Source organism: Cyrtonyx montezumae, unplaced genomic scaffold (assembly GCF_038088225.1).
Source record: "Cyrtonyx montezumae isolate F1298 unplaced genomic scaffold, pur_monq_1.0 scaffold_31, whole genome shotgun sequence".
Taxonomy (NCBI): domain Eukaryota; kingdom Metazoa; phylum Chordata; class Aves; order Galliformes; family Odontophoridae; genus Cyrtonyx; species Cyrtonyx montezumae.
Window position 1 is genome coordinate 1,730,271 of NW_027072036.1, and position 9,947 is coordinate 1,740,217.

Below are 9,947 nucleotides of genomic sequence, written 5' to 3' on the forward strand. Positions count from 1 at the left end.
ACCTTTGTCTTCTGCCAAGCAGGTGATGATGGCTTCTTGTGTCTGTTCACCAGATCTGGAAGTGACCCCACGTGCAGCATCTCCAGCAGGACCAGCAGTCAGTCCCACTCCTCCTAAAAATGACCCAGAAAGCTCAGAAGCTCTCACTGGTGGCTCTGAACTCATAGAACTGCAGAACCACAAAATGGCTTGGGTTGGAAGGGAACCCAAGGATCATCAAGTTCCAACCTCAGGCAGGGCCACCAACCTCCATGTCGGGTACCAAACCAGGCTGCCCAGGGCTCCATCCAACCTGGTATTGAACACCTCGAGGGATGGGGCATCCACAGCCTCTCTGGCAGCCTGTTCCAGCACCTCACCACTGTATCTGTGAAGAACTTCACTTCTGTGGATGGTTTCCATTCTACTCTTTCCATACCACATGCTATGAGCAGAGAGGAAATGTGATTGCATCAGCACAGAGATGAAGCAGTCTGCGGCCACACAAACTGGACAAGCAACAGTATTATTTGGCAGCGGACACATTCTGGCACTGAGTCTCACTCTGCCATTTCCAAGACCTGTGCTTCCATCCATAGGCGACTCATGCGTTTAGTAATTGTGCTGGTGGCAAAGGCCCAGCCTCCAGGATGTTGATTCAGACACCCAAACACTCAGCCACTTCCTGTTTGGATGTGCTAAAATTATTTACATCGCTGAAAGAGTAGTGTTGATTGAGGGAAACAAAGTGTTGTTGTAGGGGAGGCTGAGAGCCACGCTGCGTACCCACGCACAATGGAAAAAAAAAGCAGAACAAATTGTCTCTACCTCCACGTCCCAACAGCAGCACACGCACAGCTTGGGTAGGATCTCTGCCCTGAAGGCAGTGGGCAGTGACTATGTCAGAAAGCTGAGCTTGTGTCTCATCACCTCTGTGTAAGTAATGTCTGGCCCTTCGTTTGCAGAAGCCAGTGCTGCTGCTGAGTGAAAGGGCAGAGTGATTCTGCTTGGGCTGGATGCTTCTGGGGAGAGTGGTGATGGAGGGGGGATCATACCCAGGGGAGCAGTCAGAAATCCTCACTGATGAGCTGCAAACACTGATAGACCGTTTGCCTATTCGGTTGTACCAGGCTGTGCACCAGGTCCATGCTCCCGTGGCTTCTCCCTTTCCTGATGAGAAATCAAGAAAAGCTAAATCAAATCCATCCACAGGACTTGAATATCTGATAACTCCATCTGATTCAGTGCCCAAACTGCTCCTAGCCCCTAGATCCACCCCAAAAAAATCAGACCCACACTTCCACCTCTTCAAGGACAGAGTTGCCCTGGAAGTTTCACATCCCACTTCCAAAATATGAACAATTTGGCCTTTGTTTTTTCAGGCCCTTACAGATCTTTTCCCAATGTCTAGGAAGGCTGGTGAGTCAAGAGCTTTCCCCCACAGTGTCTGGACCAGGGGACCAGAGCTGTTTGTGACATAATTATAGATGGATTTACCTACACTGCCTTCTGTCAAGCTGAGATGCCCTTGCTCACACGGACCAGGATCTGTGAAAGTGACAGGAAATCGTACTGCCTTGGCTTTTCATTCCCTCCTCAAAAAAAAAAAAAAAGACCAGCTAAGCACCTGAAAACGAAGGCAACCACATTTCATTGTCCCTCTGAGAAAAGTCTTTGCCAAAGGGCATCTTCCAAGCCCAACTGAGGCGAGTGCAAGGCATGAGCTAAGGAGTAAAAGGCAAATCACAAATGGCAAATCAAAAAAATAGGTTCTGAGTCACCCCCAGTAACAGCAGCTGTGCAATCAGAATTTAGGTCAGAACTACATTGCTTTTGTATGTGCAAGAATGTCATCTGGCGCCCACCTCGGTAGCTGTGTTGAGTCAGCAAGGCAAGCGAGTCAAAAATAGTCCAAATCTTCTTTTTTTTGTCACCGCATTTAGCAGATCTGTTTCTGGATATCTGTCGTGGCAGAGCAAACTTGCAAAGCCACAAGCTAGGCATGGCTGCCCTACAGTCAAGTTGCAAACTGATTCTTGCAACGCATTTTAAACCTCAGGTTTGCAGCTCAGGGCATCCCTGAGTACTCCACGTTTGAATCAGACAGTAGCTTGCCAGGCAAGCAGCAGTCTTAAAGAAAACCCCTGCTGCCTGCAGGATCTCTCCCTGCCTGAGCAAGGCTGGGCTGTGTACCAGTTTCCTCTCTTTACTACAACCTCTCTTTCATCTATTTTTTTTCTCTTTGGTTCATGTTGGCCAAGTGCAAGTTTTTCTTCCCCACCTGAAGCTCCTGCTCTTGCAGAACTCCCATCTTCTCTGTTCAGTTTCCTTGTTTGACATGCTTTCCTTTTTTCTACAGGACAGTCACAATGTTTAGTAACCCTGAAGGAGCCTGAATTGCCCTGCAGTGCTCTGCACAGCTCTTATCCGCAGCCACACAACTGTATGAAGAGCAGCTCTAGCAGCCAAGAGCCATTCTTCTAGCATCATCACCCTTTGTTTCATCACTCTGGGGGCTGCATCATCCTGAGCACTAACACATCACTACCCAGCAGGTTCAAAACTGAGGTGGAAGGACAAGAAGTTAAGCCAAATATTGGCTGTGCAGGGCTCCTTTGCTCAAGGCAGCAGAGAGAAGCCGACAGGGCCCACAGCTCCCCGTGGCCTGCTGCTGTTGCCATCCACTGCTAAATCTTGGGGGAGATGTGATGGGGATGAAGGAGGGCTGCACAAAGAGCTGCTCTGACATCCACCAAGTCTGGGGCTGAGGAGTGCTCTGATGCATCCAATCTTGCTCAGGCTCAAGTGCAACGTGCAGGAGCATACAGAAAACCCAGTCCTCCCTTGACAGTGCACCCTGGGCTCTGGCAGGCATTGCAGCACTATCCCCCACTTGGCCAGAGCTGTGCAAGCTGCAGAGCATGAGCACATTACCTGCTCCCAGGCCTGCCCGGTTAATCTGTGCTCAGAATCTTTATCCCTCCTGTCTAAAGATAACCTCCCTCCTGTTCACCTGCACCCGCCAGGTGGGGGGAGCAGGAGAGGCCACCGTGAGCCTGGTGCATCCCCACAGCCTGCTGTGAGCATCTCAGCCATGAGGTCTGGCTTTGTTAGGTTGTGCACAGGCAGAGGGGCAGCGAGCAGCCCCCAGGCCTGGTCCCACAGGGAGGGGCTACAGACTCCTCCATAGAATCACAGAGTCATAGAATGGTTTGGGTTGGAAGAGACCTTTAAGATCATCGCCTTCCAAACCCCCTGCTACAGGCAGGGTCACATCCCTCTAGATCAGGTTGCTCACAGCCCTGGCCTTGAATGCCCCTTGAGATGGGGCAAATACAACTTCTTGATGCAGCCCAGAACCTGGTTGGGTTTCTGGGCTGCAACATTACCAACTCATGTTGAGTCTTTCATCAGCTGACACCCCGCAAATCTTTCTTCTCAGGGCTGCTCTCAAGTCATTCTCCATCCAACCTGTATCTGTGCTTGGGCTCCTCAGCACCTGGCTGCTTTCAGCATGGGTGGCAGCAGGGCAGGGAGGGGATTGCTCTGCTCTGCCAGGCTGGACGGGCCCTGGGCAGCCTGAGCTACCCTGTCCATGGCAGGAGGTTGGAGCTAGATGTTCGCTGAGGTTTTTTCCAAGCCAGCTGTTATGTGAACCTCCCAGATGGAAAGAGAGAAGTGCTGGTGGGTGGGAGTGATGGGCTGACCTGAGCAGAGCAGAACAAGGAGGTGTGGAAGAGGAAGAGCAAGGGTCCTGCAGCAGGCTGCCAGCCTTCCTCACCTTCAGAGTCACTGTGTTCATTGCAGAGCCACTTCTGTACCTCCCACCCAGCCAAAGCCCTGGGTGATGCTGCTCACCAAGGATGTCATGTCAAGGACTGCACCCGGGCACCGACCCTGCTGAGAAGAGCTGGAAATGCACCTCCACTCATGGAGTGCTTTCTGTTGGAAGAGGTTCAATCCCCATTCTCCTTGCCATCAGGATGGCACTTTAGGAAATCCCTCTTCAGCTTCCCAGGAGTGTTGTCCACTTAAATACTGATCCCTCTCCCCCGCATGCACTCCGTACCCGCCTGTGCTTGCCATTCATTTTGCAGCTTGTTCTTCTGGTGGAGCTGAGACGATGTACTCAAGGCTCACATCTTGATGCACTTAAGGAAAAACAACATAGGTCACTTGCCTGGGTTTGTCAGGAGAGCCAAAAACTTCAAAAAGAAAAGGGTATTCAGACTTTCTGGAAACTGAAACATTGGAGTGTTCTCTAAGAATTACTTCCTGGATTTGTTTTGTGGTGGAAACAAACAATAATAAAATTCATGTGCAACATAATCAAAAGAGAATAACTCATTGAGCTGAGCAAACTAAATCAAAAATCCTATAACAGAACTGTTGCAGCTTCTCCAGACAATCCTCATCTTTCATTTCCTTTTCATCCTGTTACGGAACAGTGACATTCTTGCAAAAGATTCCTGTCCACTCAAATTTGCATTTCTGTCTTCAGTTAAATAAAACTTCTGATGAAAGGAAACAACACGAGTTTGGAGGCACTTAGTGGAGACGGCTTGTTGCAGCAATTTCATTTCAGGCCATTTCACATCAGGGATTCACACGTCCTCTCCTCTCTCAGGAATACTTTAATTTGGTTCTTTCTCACTCTTTTCTCCTCCACTTGCAAAGCCAAGCTCTCCCAGCCTGACAGCACGCAGCTGGTCTTTGTATTAAGGTAAACTTGAAGAAAACCCTATTTAGCTTATGCGAGGGGACAGTCAGAGCTTCCAGTGCCAAACGTGTATTTCAGAGGGATTTGTGCAATTTAGCACTGATAGGAGTTCCATTTGAGCTACCAGAGATATGTCAATTAGAGCCAAATTGGGAAGCAGCTGCACGTCCCCATCGCTGCCCCTGTGCATCTGCTGGGAGATAATGTGGCACGTGCGTGGGACGAGCGGATTCTGCTCCCGTGGGAGTCCATATGCCTGCAACTCTTCTTGGGAAGAAGAAGGTTGGAAGGGGACGTGAAGAGCTCTAGCTTGCGGGTTCACGAGAGGCAAGCCTGCTCCAGAGAGGAGAAACTAGAGCAGGGAATGGGAGAAAACCAGGAGGACAAGAATAACCAGGGCTTCTGCACCGCAGCTGAGCCTTGCAAGCACACAGTGAGCACCCAGCCCAGGGATTTATTGGAGGTAACAAGGCAGCCAGTAGCAGTGCTGCTGCTCGCAGCTCCAGCGGTGTGGGGTGTGCTTTGCTGGTGTGTCTGCTGCTGGAAAAGCCTGGCGGAGATGTCTGCTCCACATGCATGCTCCCAATCCCCCATGTAGCACAGCGAATGCACATCTAAACATTTCTGCTGTCCCACCACCAAGTCAGAGGCACTGGGTATAGTGTGAGAAACAAAGACCCAGCCTGGCTCTCACACTCCAGTGTATGTGGGGGTATGTGACCCCCTGATTCCTGGTCATGGCTGGATATTTTTGCTGAATTACCAATGATCCTTGAGAGAAACACCTCAAATCACCAGTACGGTGGAGCTGAGATGGGTATGGGACCATCCACACCTTAAGCGTCGCATGCAAACCGGAGAGATGAGGAAGCCAAGCTCTCCAGCTCAGCATAACAGGGGAACTCATCTCAGAGAAGAGCTTTGCTCCCAGGGTACTGCCCATCTTTGCTTCCAGCACAGGAAGAAGCTCCTTTCATTTTATGTGCTCCAGACAGAGAAGACACCCAGGAAGGGAAAGCCACGTGCAGTTATTGCCCCTCACTACACTAGGCCATGTCCCATAGATTACTGATTCCTCTTTCAATAGCAGAGAGAAACAGTGGTGGAAATGTTTGGAGGAAGAGGAGGGATTATGATTTCTTGCACTGTGGCTCTTCTCCCTGTCTTCACAGTGCAATCAGACAGACCTGCATGTAGGTCACTGCCATTGTCACTCCTCCCATATGACATAAATGGCTTTGCTGACCCTAACGCTTCGGAGCTTATGGGTCCTGATCCCACTTGTCCTGGGACAGCTGTCCTGCTCAGTTCCTGCTGGCAGGATCAAGTTAGAAAAGCAGCATGAGAGTTCAGAGAGCAGAATGGCCCCATCCTGGCTCCCATCCACCACAAGCAGGGCACAGCAGGGTGACTGTGCCCCTGCACTTTCTGCAAGACACCATCTCTGCTTCCTCTCTGGCTTCTCTGGAAATGCATTGACCTATGAGCAAGTGCTGGGCAACACACACTGACTGTGTCTGCCTGGAAGCCAACAGGTAAGTCAAGAATTTCCTCCGAACATGCCTCACACCTCGGAGTGGAGTGAACCACCGTGTTGCAACACCTCCTCCAAAGCTCAGAAGACGCATTTTAAAAGTTCTTAGGATAGAAGCACTTCTAGGCCTGTTGCATAATCCAGATAAGCAGATAAGCCCGCAGTATTTGCACAACATTGTGTGCCTTCTTTGGCCTTGTTACCAGTCTCATTTTGCAGGGCTTAATTCGGAGGATCTGATAGATTGAGGACATCTTTCAGGTCATCTGTTCCCTGGGAGGTGGCTCTGACCATGCTCTAGTGTAGTGCTACTGGGAGCGTTAAAATGATGGGGACATCTCTCTGACAGCTGTACCTAATGCCTTGCAAATCTGGCCCCAGAGACGTTTTTGAAATGGTGCTATGACACCAGCAGGAGGTACCTGGAGAGCTTTTCTTGGAAGGATGATGGCAGTGCAATGCAATGCGACGCAAAACCACCGTGGGAAAAGAATCACGGCCTGCCAGAGACAAAACAACCTTTGCACAAATGCAGGTGTATGTGGGTTGGGTGCATTCCCAACCAACTATTGACCCAAAGGGCACGTGATGTGAGGACTGAGCAATGGCAGGTCCCAGGTCTCAGGGAAATGGACAGGCTACAAGCAGACTCATTTAATGAGCGCAGACATGGTCTAGGGTCTGCTAGGAAGTATCCTGCTGCATTAATAGTCCTCTCTGGCATATTCCAGAAAGCCTGAGGGGAAATCAGAGCAAGATCTTCCCAGCAAATGGGTGGCATCCGCTGGCCCTTCCTTTTGGGCCGTGGGCACAGGTTGAAATCCAGCAGCAGGCTGCAGGGTCGTCCCCACGCAGGGATGTCTGGCCAGCACACCACACCATGCCAAGAGCTGGCCTTGCACTGTGTGCTTTGTGCTTTCTGCAGGCAGGTCCGTGCCACACAGCACAGATCCCTGTGGGAATGACTGGTCTGAGAGTGGAAAGCACGAGGAGTCAGCTCCTCTCTCCCTTATGGATTGCTTTGACTTGCTCCCCGGCTGCAATCCTTTCGCCACATCCATTCAAAAATCCCCTCTGGGGTGCTCACGGCCTCTGTGTGGGACTTGTATGGAAAACATGCATCAGTGGCAGGAACAGAGGGTCAAGGGACAGGGTGAGCAGAGCCAACTCAGCCCTGCTCCCTGGGTGAGTCACTGCTGAGCTGTTTGTAGCAGCACTAAGAGGAAGAAGAGACACCAGGACCTGGGGAAGGGATTTCCCTGCTGTGCTGCCAGGGATGGGGACCTTACACCTGCCCATAAATCCACGTGACCTGCCCTTTCCCCCTCCATCCTAGCCATGAACCATCACTTCTAATTGCTTTGCTCCCCACTGCTCTGAGGGGCAGCCAGCCTGGCTTGTGTACACGTTGGCACTGCAAGAGAATGGTTACAGCCTGGTCAAGAAGCCACAGTGTTCATACCCGTGTCAGGATTCCTCCCATCCCCTCCTGGACCTCATCCACTCTTCGTAGGCATAGCACAATCCTGGAGAGGCACTTTGTCCTCTTCACCCAGCCTAGGGCAGCACCAGCAGGGTCCTGCAGAGATGAAGAAGGAAGGCAGGGCAGGATGACTCCATATCTCAGGATGAGAGCAGGGAGCAGAACGGAGCTACATCGTGGCATGGGTGCAGATAGCTCCCCATCATCCCCCACTCCTTCTAGAGAAGTAGTGCCAAGCAGCCAAGCAAAGACTGGTCAGAGAGGAAAGGGAGGACTTACCTAAATGATGGTAATGATGGTAAAAGTCTTTCCATTCATTGCCTTTTTTTTTTCATTCTACCTTTTTATTTATTTATTTATTTTCCATGAGAATTGCAGTGCAACTGTAAGACCGATAAATCCCTGCCTAGGTTATTTCATTCTCAAATGCTAATTTTGAATTTCCAGTCTTGAGCTGTCCAAATAGGGCCGTGCTGGAATAACAACGACCATTTGTTTTCCTGAGGGGGAATCTACAGACTTGTTTTTTCCTTCCAATATCAGAAAGTCAGCTCTTGTATTTTTGGTTGGAGAAGAGTAGGTGATTTTGTAGTATCGGATGCACCAGAAAAGCATAATCCCATTGCCTATATTGTATAAAAATAGTTAAACACGCCTGTTTCATTCAAAGAGGCAAAAAGAAGAAGAAAACAACAGCAGGGAGAGAATGTTTAGTCCCTAAAGTTTCAGTGCTCACCAGTGAGGGTCAGATGAAGCTCACATTGTGCATGTGGGTCTTAACAAGTCCTGCAGGAAAACCGAGAAATGTCAGATGTGACCTTCCTGTCAAATCAAATGTGAAAAACAAGGAAGCCACACTAGGCAGGCTTTTTAAGGAAGCAAAAAAAGGACACAGCCCCTTTATTTTTCCTCTGCAGATCCTCTCTGAGGTCACTGTACTGCTGTAAACTATATCTGTGGCAGATAACAGTTTATTTCTGGCACTCCGCAGCATTAGCCCTGTGTAGGTCTAAATTCATGCAGAGGAGGAGCAGAGCCTTGGAAGACAAGCAATGAACCTGCGTGGTCTGAGCATTTAATCACAGCCACCTGGTTCTAGCACATCCAGACCCCAAAGGCACAGCATTCCTGGCAAACCCTGGGGGTTGAATCCAGAAAAAATAAAATAAAAGCAACTCTGTGCTCAAAGGAGACAGAGATCCTTTATTGCTCTCCTTTATGAGGATCTAGTTTCCAGCCCACAAGTGTAGGAAGGGCACCAAGATACACATCGTGGCAATTGTTTGCACTGTCTCCCCTCTATGGGATGCTCTTTTCCAAAGCCCCTGTGACACATGGGGCCATTTCGTGTTTTACAGGTTTCTCCTGACCTGTGGGAGACCGATCCCAGCGGAAACATCCAGAAGGGGATGTCTGAGCCTCCTGAATTAATCACACAGCACACTCAAGACAAGATGATGGTAAAGATGTTCTAGAGTCTCCAAGGTCTGCATCTCAGTGGTCACTCAGAATCCAACAGTCAAAAGCTGGTGTGGGTTTTACACACCGATTGCCAGACCAAAAAGAGGTATCTGGATAGAAGAGAGGGATTGTGTCCTGGACTTCCCTGTTGACCATGGCCACCTTTGCCTGCACTGTCACGTTCACTTTCATTTGCCCTCTCGATTTCTCCAAGTTTTGGTCTCGTTTTCTCCAGTTGTCAGTATTAAGTAAGAATACTTGTGAGGACTGAAGCTGGGACTCCTCCAGTTGGAGAGGTTTTTGTGGTAGAGTAGCAGCAAGATTCACGTTGCTCATTTTGAGGGGACAGAAAGCTGCAACAGGTATACCACGGGCAGGAAGCTTCACCATAGAAAGATTTGGACCCCCAGTGGGAAATAAACAGCAGTTTGTTGTCTGGGCTGATGAGATACAGATGACAAATGAACAACTGGAAGCAATGACTAAGCAGGGACAGTGGTGCTCTGAGGTTCGATAGCCAGCACCAAGGCTTGTTCTCAGATTATGGGGTAGCTCCATGTCTTCCTCCTGCGGCCATGGCCACATTTTTCAGCAGAAGCCATAAGCCATGCCATACAAGCCCATACAACCAGAAGGGCATTCCTGCTGCCTGCAGAGGCCCAGCAACATGCTTCACTCCTGTCATTCTGCAGAGCAAAAAGTTAAATACTCTCCCATGGAGCACAAGAGGCAACTCCCAATTGCTGCCTTCTGCTCTCAGTCAGACCTGA

At 49.8% G+C, this 9,947-nt stretch overlaps 1 long non-coding RNA gene across 1 annotated transcript; it reads right to left on the reverse strand.

Moving 5' to 3' along the window:
• Positions 1-1,044: 1,044 nt before the first annotated feature.
• LOC136053733 (uncharacterized) lies at positions 1,045-8,562 on the reverse strand. The gene is made up of 3 exons (XR_010622668.1): positions 8,453-8,562; positions 7,696-7,812; positions 1,045-1,149 (listed from the first exon to the last, which is right to left on the reverse strand). It is a non-coding gene; the product is annotated as an uncharacterized LOC136053733 (long non-coding RNA).
• Between the last annotated feature and the right edge of the window lie 1,385 nt (positions 8,563-9,947).